Source organism: Halichondria panicea, chromosome 11, assembly GCF_963675165.1.
Source record: "Halichondria panicea chromosome 11, odHalPani1.1, whole genome shotgun sequence".
NCBI classification, from domain to species: Eukaryota; Metazoa; Porifera; class Demospongiae; order Suberitida; family Halichondriidae; genus Halichondria; species Halichondria panicea.
Window position 1 is genome coordinate 6500338 of NC_087387.1, and position 14500 is coordinate 6514837.

General features: G+C 42.2%; 1 protein-coding gene and 4 long non-coding RNA genes across 7 annotated transcripts in view; 2 read left to right on the forward strand and 3 right to left on the reverse strand.

The window, feature by feature from the left end:
- The window catches only part of LOC135344131 (scavenger receptor cysteine-rich domain superfamily protein-like), a gene marked incomplete in the record, with an annotated part of 804697 nt that overhangs the window by 526783 nt on the left and 263414 nt on the right, over positions 1-14500 (forward strand).
- On the reverse strand, positions 312-1599 carry LOC135344240 (uncharacterized). The gene is made up of 4 exons (XR_010397366.1): positions 1453-1599; positions 1232-1335; positions 967-1038; positions 312-585 (listed from the first exon to the last, which is right to left on the reverse strand). It is a non-coding gene; the product is annotated as an uncharacterized LOC135344240 (long non-coding RNA).
- Positions 6395-7781, reverse strand: LOC135344254 (uncharacterized). Of its 2 annotated transcripts, XR_010397399.1 has the most exons (4): positions 7594-7781; positions 7465-7526; positions 7162-7232; positions 7026-7103 (listed from the first exon to the last, which is right to left on the reverse strand). It is a non-coding gene; the product is annotated as an uncharacterized LOC135344254 (long non-coding RNA). The 2 variants fall into 2 exon arrangements; XR_010397398.1 differs by having other exon boundaries at positions 6395-7232; positions 7594-7776.
- LOC135344420 (uncharacterized) lies at positions 9066-10047 on the forward strand. The gene is made up of 3 exons (XR_010397449.1): positions 9066-9364; positions 9594-9669; positions 9721-10047. It is a non-coding gene; the product is annotated as an uncharacterized LOC135344420 (long non-coding RNA).
- Positions 12273-14330, reverse strand: LOC135343533 (uncharacterized). 2 transcript variants are annotated; one of them, XR_010397191.1, is made up of 8 exons: positions 14080-14330; positions 13862-14012; positions 13690-13809; positions 13479-13628; positions 13275-13394; positions 13128-13201; positions 12541-12911; positions 12273-12493 (listed from the first exon to the last, which is right to left on the reverse strand). It is a non-coding gene; the product is annotated as an uncharacterized LOC135343533 (long non-coding RNA). The 2 variants fall into 2 exon arrangements; XR_010397190.1 differs by having other exon boundaries at positions 13279-13394; positions 14080-14329.

Here is a 14500-nt window from a genome sequence, read left to right on the forward strand (position 1 = left end):
AATTATAGCAGCATGCTAAATATAGACCAAGTCCTGTACGTAGATAGTCAGATCGAACACTTTTTATATCTGGCTCTAGCGTACGCGTACGCTAGAGTATAAATTAAACGAGCATGTTGGCTTTAATTACCGCATTAGCAACTTCCGGATCCCGGAGCGAGTTTTGAGTATAAAAAGAGCTGCCCAGGACGCGACCTTTGACCCAGAAAATTTCATTCAAGCCTTAGTAACGAGCTGTTTTTTTCTCTTGCGCAAAAGCGCTCAGAACCCATTCATACACACTGTGAACACTAAAAAAAAACACACAGAAGGGAGGGGAATAACATTCCTGGTGGGTTTTTTTCTTTACCAGAATCAAAAAGACAAAAATAAAAATTTATGATTATGGCTGACAAATAAATAATGCTTAGGTAGGTCTGTAGGTACAGTAAAAGGCTATGTCTATACAGCTCCAGGTTAGCTACAGTGAGCATTACTCCAGTGAACTCTTCCAAAGAGTTTTCCTTGCTTTCTTGCATATAAATAGACGGCATTGAGGCTTGAGACTACGCCATTGTGCATTGTAGAAAGTTGACGAAATTGATTCTGAAAAAGAATTTATATCAGCATTAATTAATGTCAGTATATCAAACAAATGTTTGCTATCATTTAGAGTTGTAGAGTAGGGTGCAAACAAGTGAGAGCTCTCCCGGGTAGGGGTTGGTAGTGCTGGCATCATTTTGGGGAAGAATTATGCTGGTATCATGGGAACTTTAGTGAGAATAATAGGCAGGTTTTGGAAATACAGGTCAGTCGAGTCAGTAGTATAAACATCTGTAGGCCTGATGAAAGTCGCGAGTACATGGGATGTGGAATAATGTGGGAATGAATAATAGAACTACCAACCCCTAGCAGTGAGTCTTCCTCCAGAAAAGAGGCCAGAGAGGTAACGATATAATTATTGCTTGATACAGTAGTAAGACTTACATTTTCTATATACATAGGTTGATGCCAGGAAGACTGTCCTGTCAACAAGTGAGGGTAGTCCTTCAAAGCGACCTGAGAAAAGATGAACGTTATTAATAACAATGACTATGTATGAAGGTTATTATACAAATGTCATGGTGGCTATGAGCATGATGACCCACTAGTAATTGAACAGAAAAAACACCCGTCCATTTTGTCACTAGTCCCCCACCCTTCACCACAGCCACAACACCCAGCTGCTCTTTGTGCGATATTTAAAACTTACAATAGTAGTACAATCAATTTCCGTTCTTCAGGAGGTGCTTGGACGATACCCGAACCCACTAGGTGTTCCCTGGCCCTACAGACTTTCAACACTTCACTTCGTTACTTTATCCATGTAAAATGAAATGTTAATGTTAAAAAGCACTCGTAGGTCGATAAAGTCACCTTACTGTATACTATAATTATACTACTTACTTTTATACTATAGACTAGACTATTTACCTTCTTCAACAACAACATCAGTTTGCCAAATCTTCATGTTTTCCAAGGCCAATGAACCTCTGGCAGCAAGAAAATTAAACGCTTAGCACTGTCAATTCTATCAACAAAGACCTGCTTGGTATCTTCAGTCTCGAACCAAAGCTCCTGTGGACCCCAGTAGGCTTCTTCTGAGGTTGAGAACACTTCTTGAAAATAAACTTTTGACAGCCATTTTTTGTTTTAAGTTATGTCATGTCTACTATCTTGTGAGAGCGCGGAAGAAGGCGTATCAAAAGAAGACCGTAAGAATGTAAAGAATGTGCATTATACCTGTCAAGGGCGTCTTTTTGCAAGACTCAAGTAAATTCATTTTTTTCATTTTCGCCATTTTCCCGTTGCATCCGGTCGGAGCTGTCCTGGGCACGCCTTTTTATAGTCAGCATGCTCGTTTAAGACGTAAGCCTGTAGACCACGCCCCAATTGCGTACGTAGAGTGCAGAATTAACGTTGAAGACCAAGAGCCATTATTTTGTTAATAGTAGAGCAGCCTGAAGAGAAGAGATAGGCAACGCTGGGGCTACAGACAGCGCTGACAATTGGCTGGCTCATAGACTTCTGCCAGGGTTGGCTGCTGTTTTGATGGACTTTGAAGGTAAACTATGAACTAGCTTTGCTAGCTTGATACACAGGGCCTTGCTTTTCACTCCCTTCCCCTTCAGAGCTTCCATGAAAGCCTGTGTAATACCACTCTTGGACCTCAGTGTCACCAGAGTGCTGTGCTCCAGGCCAAGTTGGACCAGTCTCTTTGTCTGGGCTGCAGTAATGCTTGGCTTCCCCGGGCATCAGATTGGTGGAACCTCCGCTTTTGTGAGGTCCACACAGCTGATCAGTGAATGGTGTGTCGTAACTGCCTCCATCGCCAGGACATCTGGAAATGAGCTCCTGTGAGTGTGATACATAAAATAAATAATATAACACAGATTGCCAACCTTCCAGACGAGTTCCTAGCGTGTTTGTAAGTATAGGTCCTCCATCCCAAGTTTTTTGCCAGCAAGGTGACTGTCCCCTTCATCTGGACAATACATGTGCATGTACAGTGAATAATTATGTAGTGGCACCGGGTCAGGTAGAATCCATCCATAGGAACCAACCCATTTTTGTCATCACCCCTGTTCACAATATTTTTTTCGTACCTGACCACAGGACCATTCTGCTAACTTGGTGGCAAGGATCTCCAGCTTCTGAAGGATGCGATGCCATTGTGTGCTGGAACATGGTGGAAGACCCAACCAGCCACTCAACCGGACGTATCAACATGCAGGTGGCCATAGGAGAAAGGACAACACTGGATAGTGCCATGAACAGCTCGAATCGTGGATAGTACAACGTCCAAAGCACTGAAGAGAAACGTCTCCACTCGACACAAATGAAGACAGTGTGTATTAACATCAAGAGTCAATCCAACCTGCTGTGTGACTAATGCTAGTTGAGGAACTCGGACATTTGTGGTGATTGTACCAAGACTGGGGTCTATTGGCACACTTATGTTTCTTCTGTCATCCCAGCCTCATAGAACTTGACAGCTGCTTCATAGTCTCCTGCCATCACGTACCAATGTTGCTCATTAATAAAGCGTTATTACGGTTCAACTTGACACCAGCCTTGTACAGCGAGAGACTGTCCTTCCAGTCACTGTTTCTGTGCACTGTCTTAACACTGTGTGTTAGCAGGAGGAATACAAGAGCTGCTTTGATCATTATATTCAGTGATTGCTTTGTTTGTGTGTGTTGCAGTAGTTTCCATAGTCCGTGTGCTGCTAGTAGACATAGTCCCATGCTGGGCAGGTAGAGTACTCTCTCTGCTACAACAAACCCAACAGGGAAGAACAGGTTGGAGGCTGGCACGTACGGGAACACCAGCAGACTCAGACCAAACAACACTGTCCCCCATCGTCGGTAGAGGGCAAAGGTCGTCAAGCCAGTGAGTGTGAGTAGTGTGAGGAGTGTGTGTAGGTTGTGGGGGTGGGCGAGTGATAGTGTGAGGGGGACGGCACCAAAGCGCCAGTCTGCTGTGAGGGGGGAGGGGCACAGGGCTAACCAAGAGTTGACGGCTACTAGATGAGACCAACTCAACTGTCTCCATGGCCAGGAGAGGGACAGTGGAGGGTTGATGTTCCTATTAGGAGACAAGGAGAATCATTGGAGGCCATTTAAAGAGCTACAAAATACATCTATTATTTGTGAAATTGACAACCTCACTCAAGATGGGCACTCAATGTTAGCTATCATTTAATAATGAGGATAGTGAAATTAAATTTATTACCTATCTTTGAACATTGCCGTTGGCTGTCCGTTTGATATCAATATCCGTGTAACTATGGCAACCAGTCCAACGACGCCCACGGCAATCCCTCGTACAAAGAAAGGTCTCATGTTCCCCTTATTGTGGGTATGGCTATCAGGATCAGGGGGAGGAGGGCGCAGAAACCATACAAGGTTCAACTGTTGAGGAGGTTGTGATATAAATAATAGATCAATAGATCTAGAGTATCTATTATCGTATAGATCGAGTTTTGAATGCGAGGTTAATGTATATAAGCATTATTGATGCAAAGCATGGGAAAATGCTCACTCATTGTGTGTCTTGCAATTGTGAGTGATGCGAAAACTAGCAATTTGCAATCAAAAGAACGTCGCATTTGAAACCTGATAATTATACGATAATACATAATGCAGTGGAACCCTCTTAACGCTCCCTGAAGAAAGACACACTGTGATATGAAGGCCAGGTTCTAAATGCCAAACAACTGTTCCCCAAAGATGCATGTCCGGTTCCACAATTTCGCAATGGTCAGTAAATAATTACATAGCCAGTGTATAGTTGTACTGACCTTGTGCAGTACTAGGAAGTCCATTGCTACACAGACTGGGAGAGCTGTTATACCTTGCTCCTTGCTCAGTAGAGCCAGCACACTACACACTAGACTCACTGCTAGCCACACAACACTCACACCTGTGTGTGTGTGTGGAGGGGAGGGTGTGTGTGTGTGTGTGTGTGTGGAGGGTATAGGTGGGTGGTGGAATTGGACAATGAAGTATTCGTCCCAATTTTTGTATTTAGAACATTAATCCGAAAATTAAAACTGCGAAATAATTATTTGTGTGTGACTAATGCTAGTTGAGGAACTCGGAACTCGGACATTTGTGGTGATTGTACCAAGACTGGGGTCTATTGGCACACTTATGTTTCTCCCATCTACTATACTGAAGGCACTCCTTTGCTACATATCTGGCTCTGTATTTATTAGATTGTGTTATTTTGTTATTGATTTATTAGTTTGTGTAGCTACCTGATTTTCTTTTGCAGCTTGTAGTTAATTTAATTGAAGACATTCTCACAAAACCACTATGTTGTTACTTGTGGTTACTACTATACTAGCGCACGCATTGAAATTAAATATTGCGTGTGCAAGTCTCAGGATCTAAACGGTGCATTTTTGTGGTTAAATTATGTCAATTTGTTACTATGTGCAGGCACCCTTAATACAGCATAGAGCGGTTGCATCGCGCGTCATCCACCCACGCATAAAAGTTTTTGGAGGACAACCTCCAAAAACACAGGTGTAAACAATGTAAAAGTACACAAGGAACCGGACACCATTTGGCACAGTAGAACTATGATCCAGGATACAGAGTGCTCTAGTATTGTAACTGTAAGTCTACCTTAGCTTACAGAGAAGGTTGAGGTGAGAAACTTGCATGCATCATGATGTACAAGCTATGGAAATCCATTGAAATTCACTAGCTTTATTCTCACACATTTATATCTCAGTACAAAATTGTCAGGTTTTCCTTTGCTTGGTTCTTGACAGTGTACTAGCTGAACAAGCTGAGCTCTGTGTGAAGATGGTTACCATAATTATGTTCAAATGAAGAGGGTGTAGGAGTGCCCGATCATGTCACGTCAGGCATCGATCATTGCTGGCTGGGAGGATTGTGTGGGACACGATCACCACAATATTAAATTAATGTAAGTGCTCTTTGTGTACTATGCTGTAATTACAGCGCCAACTCTGACTGAATGCCATTATTTAAGTCCTCCAACGGTTGCTGTAATTAAAAGATGTGATGTCAGGCCCAAGGCAGTAGGCTTTTCTTTTATTATGCACATGCATTTGATTCGTCCGTAGAGCTGCTGTAAAATACAGAGACAAAAAATCAAACCATACAGTTGGTCCACTGCATACTACCTAAAGATTGCACTCAACACTATAATAGCTGTGCGCTTAAGCGCCACCATAATATTTTTGGGGAAGTTTGTAAAAATGATTTGGAAGCTGTAAAGTACACTCACTGCACACTCAGTTTGAGCCAAAAAATAAGTGTAATGGTTTCCTTTGATAGAGTGGTGCGGGGCCATTGTTTACCTTACGTTACACTTAGCTATACCGGTACATGTATCTCAAGTATTTTTCTATCTCAAGTACTATACACAGTTGAGTTTAAGTACATTGTAGATGTGACCTTTGCTTGTTCATCATTCGTTCTAGCCTCCTTCACAAGGCCTCAAAAAGGAAGAGTGGCCTGGGATCGAGGCTACATTCGTTCGTGGTATGTCTGGCTAAATTATGTGTGTTGTGCAAGGCGCTGACTATGGTATTCAATAGATCGAGGAGATTAGATAGCTTAGGTTTGCAGGGGTGGCAAAATAACAGCTGAAATTTTCTAAAAAAAAAAAGGTCAACTGTTATTTCCTATCCGTGATCTCGTATACTTATACAGTACCTCCTTTGAGTGCTCATGATTACATAATTTCTCCCACACAGAGACTGATGGAGACAAGAGTCAAGATAAAATTTACATTGATGTGTTATTATCATGTGTCAGTACATGTATTAATTATGTGCTCAGTGTACATACCTTTACCGACATCGTCTCTGGTCTCTGAAACATTAATTAATAACTATGGGTCGAGCAATATGAATGTTGGTTGACTCAAGATTGACAAAAAAAGAGTAAATAACAACAAAAAACACTGCAACTCTTGTTAATTATTGAGCTTAGAAGATGACAGAAGCAAGCATCCAAATCTTTGTACCATATCATTGAGAGGAGCACACCCTCACTGTCAGGCCTGTATATGTGTTGTGTGTGCATACATCAGAAGGTAATCCGAGTACAAAAGTACGCTATATGCTCCCTTGCCATTATGATCATTTAGATGTACTGTGTATGTACTTCATATAAAGCTGCTGCTGACTAGATCTAAACGGCAGCTAGCAGATATAGACATAGATCCTATTGAGGAAGGCTAAACACAGGAATGATTCCAACTGCTGAGTCAGCCCTTTTGAGGTTATGGCCGCCCTCACATAATAGTCCTGAACCACTAATCATGTCAGGAGTGCATGAATATTCATGCACTCCTGATCATGTCTATAGGAGGGCTGCAGAACATGGGGGGAACACCTGTTTTGCAAATTCTGTGATACAGAGTGTATTCTATACCCCTGGTTTATGGAAAATAATGAGACACTGCAAACATCTGACTCACACTAAAATAAATGTACACGTTTACTCAATCAGAGCATTGTCATGAAATTGGCGTATGCTTTGAAAATTCTCTAAATGAATGTCAGCAAAACTCTGTCGTGTGTCCATCAGCTGTATATTCTAATATGAAAAGTAAGATCAGATAAACGTTCTAGACATAAGTACGTATACCTCTCACCTAATTTCTGAATGAAAGGGTTGTTAATTCACTGGAGACCAAATCAGCAAGAAGATGCCCATGAGTTTTTGCTGGGGATGTTTGAACACATCAAAGTTAATATAAAGCTCTTACAGTACAATACAGTTTATAGTGACAATTAAAAGAACAGAATGGCAGTGTGCAGCATGCCCAAAAGTTACGACTAAGCTAGTGCGATACTTGTTTGGATTGGCACCATTGGTAAGCAAGTGTTACCGCTTTCTATCAATGGCAAGCCCCACAGGTGCCATAATGATGAGAAGTTGAATTCCTACTGCTTACCGGCTTTACATAGACGAGCGAGAAAGATACAGCAAGCTTAAGCGCTTGGAGACAGATTGGTACTGCATGTAGTAAATGTACAAAGACAATGTGCACGTACATACGTACCTAACATCAATCTGTTCTCACCATTTAATTGGCATAAACCATTTTGGTGAGCTCTTAAGTGATGAGGGAAGAATATAAATTAAATTGGGCCGCCAGGACTGGATATGGATGCACGCAGCTAGCTAGCTATAAAATTATTGAGATGGTAGAAGGTGGCCAAACTGAGACCACGCCCCATTTGATTCATATAATTATTGCTGACTCAGCAGTTGGAATCATTCAGCTGCTTTGCATCTATTCATGCACTCTGGATCCATAATTTTAATATGATAATTTATAAGCGCAAGAGAGCTTACATCAAACTCATTTCCTCTGCAGCAGTTCAGGTAGGGGTCCTTTGATCGTCTTAGCTATTAAAGTTGCTTAATTCGCTTTCTCTGCTAAGAGAGCAAAGCTAATCTGAGAGTTTTGTGCAGCTGTATGGCGCGCCGTGTGTTTCAATAACAATGTCTGCATATACATAGGCGTGTCCTGGTGTGAATATACCGACATAGCATGCACGTGCAATGATTGCCTTATGCAGTGATCATGTCTGCACATGAAACCATTAGTCTCTGCACATGCAGTGATCATGTCTGCACATGCAACCATTAGTCTCTGCGTGTGCAGTGATCATGTCTGCACATGCAGTGATCATGTCTGCACATGCAACCATTAGTCTGTGCACATGCAGTGATCATGTCTGCACATGCAACCATTAATCTCTGCACATGCAGTGATCATGTCTGCACATGCAACCATTAATCTCTGCACATGCAGTGATCATGTCTGCACATGCAACCATTAGTCTCTGCGTGTGCAGTGATCATGTCTGCACATGCAACCATTATAGTCTCTGCGTGTGCAGTGATCATGTCTGCACATGCAGTGATCATGTCTGCACATGCAGTGATCATGTCTGCACATGCAACCATTAGTCTCTGCACATGCAGTGATCATCTCTGCACATGCAAAATGTGTTCCAGCCGAGTACTTCAATGGCAGATTCGTCTTCATCCATGCCCATATCATCTATTATATCCATCATTAATTTTTAATACATCTTTGATACACGTGCTTTAAATAGAGCTGCTGCATCAGGTCAAAGTATATGTTTCTCAATGGGACTCAGGTACACCTGTACTGTACTGCATGTGCAGAGATTAATGGTTGCATGTGCAGACATGATCACTGCATGTGCAGAGATTAATGGTTGCATGTGCAGACATGATCACTGCATGTGCAGAGATTAATGGTTGCATGTGCAGACATGATCACTGCATGTGCAGAGATTAATGGTTGCATGTGCAGACATGATCACTGCATGTGCAGAGACTAATGGTTGCATGTGCAGACATGATCACTGCATGTGCAGAGACTAATGGTTGCATGTGCAGACATGATCACTGCATGTGCAGAGATTAATGGTTGCATGTGCAGACATGATCACTGCACACGCAGAGACTAATGGTTGCATGTGCAGACATGATCACTGCATGTGCAGAGATAGCCTCGATCCCAGGCCGAGTTTTCGCTTTTATAACGGTTAGGCGAACAACTAGGCCTGGTACTAGTTGTCTGCGCATGCGTCGGTCGTTCGTCAGATTCTGACGAATGGATATTCTCGTTCACTTTCGTGACATTTATATTCGTGTACTATCGTGTACTAGAAGTCAGTTCCCGTTTTATCATTATTGGAATTGATTGGAATGGCTCTTAGCTGAAGCTTCTCTCTTCTCTGAAGCTTAGAAAACATTATTCTGAAGACTGAACAACAAGGGAAGAGGTATAAAGCTTTGTCAAGCTTGTTAAGGTCAGATATTTTTGTGTGGGCCCTATGCTATCAAGCCTTGTTCATGTTTGGTAAGATCTAGGTAGACTATAGTATTATCATTAATATGGTGGATCAAGTGAAGAGTGTGAGCTAAAGAACTTGGTGCTGCCATCATCAGCTCGTCGACAATGACACTATAACCTGTTTAATACGAGAAATTTAAATGTATAGATCTACACGTATTTTGAATGTCTACTTCTCTGTGCAGGAGCAATGGCTACTATCCAGCTATCCCAACATTGTTCCTCTTGGCTATACTAACGGACGAGACTGGACAGTTTGAGGTAAGGGTTTAACCGTGTTTGGTTTCTTTTAATATTGTCCTATACTTACAGGACTGGAGTATGACCTGCTCGTTCGAGCGTTGCTGGGTAGCTCAGAGTCATCAACGTTTCTCAAGCAAAGTTTAACTGAGTTACGAGTTGGAGCCTAGAATCAAAGAAGTCCAGCAGCCTGCTAAATCGTTTTGAAACGTAATTTGAAGGCATTCAATCATCTTGAAGTTGCCCTGGGTCACTGTAATCGTGCTGCAGCACAACTGGCAACTCCCCAGGCCTTTGTGAAGCAGCTCCCTATAGGCTATGTGCATCTTTTGTGTACTCACTCTGTGCATTTTCTGTGTACAAATTTCTATTATTGATTTATTAAATATTTTTGCCGACCACAAATACAATGAAAATTTGACGCATGCGCAGACAACTAGTACTAGTTGTTCGCCTAACCGTTATAAAAGCGAAAACTCGGCCTGGGATCGAGGCTAGTGCAGAGACTAAGGTTGCATGTGCAGACATGATCACTGCATGTGCAGAGACTAATGGTTGCATGTGCAGACATGATCACTGCATGTGCAGAGACTAATGGTTGCATGTGCAGACATGATCACTGCATGTGCAGAGACTAATGGTTGCATGTGCAGGCATGATCATAGCCTCGATTCAAGGCCGAGACTTGAGTCGAGGCTAGCATGATCACTGCATAAGGCGATCATTGCACGTGCATGCTATGTCGGTATATTCACACCAGGACACGCCTATGTATATGCAGACATTGTTATTGAAACACACGGCGCGCCATACAGCCGCCATGTAAATTTTCGGGAGGTTGTCCTCCAAAAACTTTTTATGACGTAATGCGATGACGTCGATGCAACCGCTCTATAGGTAGATCTACTGCATTTATCACTCGCCTGGTTTCTATTATAATGTCACCAGCCGAGGATTTGCACTTTAGTGTTCTAGTTCTAGTACTGAAGTTCTACTAGTTCTACTAGTAGTAGAACTTCACCATGCATTCAAATGATGTTAGTACTAAACAAAAAATGAAAGCACCGCGGGTGCTGATGCCTCCTCGGTGGAGGTGCCAAAGCTACATAACATAAACTACTAATAGCTAGCTTTTATACACACAATTATGATGAACATTTTAATTTTGCTGCATGCATCGCAGGGAAACTCAAATAGTGGGTAATGAATGACCATGATTGAAACGATCAATGCCAAAAGTTCAAGTCTAAAATTAAAGTCAGCAGAGCCTTGCAGCTCTCTTCTCACTCGTGCAGCTACCAATAGCTAGCGTTCTAGAGCCATGGCAGAGCTAACTACTAAGTAGAGAAGCAACACTCTGTGAACAAGTTTTGCTACGGACTCTTCTGAAAAGGCTGCATTTAACGGAAACCGGGTGACAACCCAACTTAGCTACGTAGACTATACCTGATAAATATACATGCAGGGTGATATTCAGATGAGTGTGTCAGTGGCAATGGCATTCCAAGTAAGCAAAACTAGGCATAACTCGAGAACGAAGCTTTATTTTGCAAATCCACAAATAGCATACCAAGAAAACATGACTAGAAGCCTATTCAAGCTATTGAAACTCTTACTTGCAACTTCATTGATCCTTGAGCAGCTGAAATAGTCTACACACACACAAACACACTACCGTATACCTCGCTTGCGCATGCGCACAGAGGCATAACGAGCTGGAGGATTTGTTTCAGTTGTGACACATCCACCGAGGCATCAGCACCGTCGATGCTTTCATTGTATCATTTTTAGGAGCTACGATCCCAAACGACCCTGCAGTCAGTATTAATTACTATTATAGCCTGTAATTAAATAATTATTTGTACAGTGTGTTCTTCTATAAAATGTCTTATGTTGAGACTTTTTGTTAACCTTTTGTGTTTGGTGTTTATCGATTCAAACTTTAATACGAGCAGTTAACGGGAGCATATTCCTGTCGTGTGAATGTATACCATCCATTTAAGTTGTCGCCTTGGCCACGTTTTTGAATTAAGTGGCGGCAGACAAGGCCGTGCAAGGAAAAAAAGGTTTTCATGTTGTTGGGGTTATTGGTTTCCTCATTGTCATAATTAACTTATTGCTGGGGAGTGGTGGTCTGGTTGCCAGGGGAGCATACAGTAACACCTAGTAGTCTAAGAGCACTCCTCTCGATCAAATTTGGCATGAATTTAGTCTCAACACAGTCACTTGAATAGTGTGAGGTGTGTGACATGTCATAGTGTGTGTGTGAGGTGTGTGATATGTGAGTGTGAGGTGTGTGATATGTCATAGTGTGTGTGTGAGGTGTGTGATATGTGAGTGTGAGGTAAGGACAAAGAATATATGCACTGGCAAAGTCACGAGCATGTTGGCTTTATAAGGCGCGCGCGGTTAATGTTTAGATTCACTTCCGCCTGTTGCGGTACAAAAGGCCCGTGCCCTGGGCAGACCTTTGACCCCAGCTCCAACATTCAAATATCTGTAAACAGCTCTCGTTTCTTTTCCCTCTTCATAGCCCTTTCAAACGATTTAGACAGCTCTAAAACAAGCATGCGCATTTTATACCAGGGTGGGGATACATGCACGTGGTTTTTTTTTAACACAAGCAAACAAAAAACACATAATGGCTACTTATACAGAACAAGCAAGACTCAAGGTACCACAGAAGACATTACATAAATAAGATGTAGATCTACATCTATTCAGCTTCAGGTACGGTACAGCCAGCATCCTCCAGTGCACTTTCTGGAGGAGTTCCAGAAGTTGCTTGCGCTGTTCCCCGACGTCACTCTTGACGAAATTGATTCGGCGCCATCCGAAGGTAACACTGGAAAGTAAATATTAGAATGATGATTTCAAATACAATTAAATTACCATCAGTGTCAGGCGGGTGTAATACATCCAGTGGTGAAGCTGCTCCCCCTCCAGCAAAGAGAGGTAATTCTAGAGGAATTAATTTCAATAATTATCACGTGATATGGATGACGATCACTTATCTTTTGCACAGGTGTTTCTCGAGTTCGAGTAAGGACAGTTGGGGGTGAAGCCGGTCCTTTGAGGCCTAAGAAAGGTGAATGTCACTAACCTGTACATATGAATAAAATGAGTGGTACTTTCCTTAGGTCCCGGAGGGTATGATCACGATGATCCTCCAGTCTTGAATGGAGAGGGTCCCTGCCCGTACTGCCACCTGTCACCGTGTGTCAGAGCCAGACCACCCAGCTGGCTGATTGGAAGCGCTGCACCTAATTTGGGGAACATGGTGAAGCGCTTCAAACTATACAGAAAGTATTGGACGCTGCTAGGTCAGTTGGGGGTATGGAATCACCCTCTATATATGGCATATAAAGTGACCAAAACCAGTGCACATGACAAGAGGGATGTGATGCCTGACTGTGTATTGAGAGTAAGTTATAAATGATGCCCACTTTACAGTGCAAGTACAATCAATTGCTATATACCTTTTCCAGGAGGTGCGTGAGCGATTTCCGAATCCAGATGGAGTTCCATACACAGACTTCCAGTCTTCTACTTCCTTTATTGTTTAATTATGTAAAATGCAATTATAAAATGCTGATTGGCTAGTCAAAATTTGCACGGATACGTACTTACTTTATATGTCTTCATAAAGACCTTCGTCAAGTACATGTACACCATCGTTTACTAGGTCCTCGTTTTCATCTACTGGTTCATCTGATTGCTCAGGTTGCACGTCCTCTACAAACTCACTGCACATATATACATGTAGCAAAATTAAATTATATGTAAAATAAATTATGTAGATTGCACATAAAATATATTATACGCAGTACCTGAGGTCAACTTTTCTCTGCTGCTCGCCATATTTCTCCGGCAAAGTTGAATGATTTTTCCACCAGCACTCTTACGGGAGTCCTACGATCCGGTCTTCTCATGCCCTGAACCAGTCGTTCACTTGTACACTCTCTATGTACATTCTCGTTCTGAAGTAAACAAATGAATGAATGTACAGTCACACATACATTATTAGCCAGCATAACGTACCCAGTCCATAATAGCAAGGTTCATTCTCATGTTGAATGTAGCTTCCACGAAGTGTACACGTTTTGAGATGTATGTGAGCAGCTGGTGATTGAAAGACTCCACCCAGAATGTGTCTCGACACTGTAAAAACAACATCATAGAAATTTATATAATAATTAGAAAAAAACCTCACTCGACACTGATTCGGCATTCTTGTAAATAAGGGTGTCTTTTAGTGCTGACGTGAATGACTCGATTGCAAGAGGATCCTCTAGTTTTATCTTCGTGGGCTTGTACCCTGGACGCTTACAGGGTGACGCTTCGTTACAATCCGAGTGCTCGTTCTGAGAACACGATTATAAATGTTATTAGTGTACAGAGTACGGACAACTTGTTATCATACACACTCACCTGATAATGCTCCAACTTGTCCAACAAGACAGAAATAACCTCTCTGCTATCCAAGGGCAATGAGCCTCTAGCTTTGCCCTATCTATCCTAGCTACAAAAGCCTGCTTTGCATCTTCAGTATCGAAATTCAGCTCCATTTGGTACCGAAAACCATGCCTAGCACGCTTCTTCTTGGGTAGAGAACAAGAGTTGTCACATCTTTCAGCCATTTTTTTTGCTCTTTTTTGGAACAAAGTATCTCGTGAGCCAAGGTGCTACATGCAGGCTATAAGGGCGTATCAAAGTAAAACCGTGTGCATGAAGCGAGCAGTGAAGCAAAAGAGGCCAGAGAGTTTACCGCACACGGCCATATTTAATCATTTCCGACTAGAGTGCCCAGGGCACGCCCCTTTTATAGTCAGCATGCTCGTTTAAACGAGAG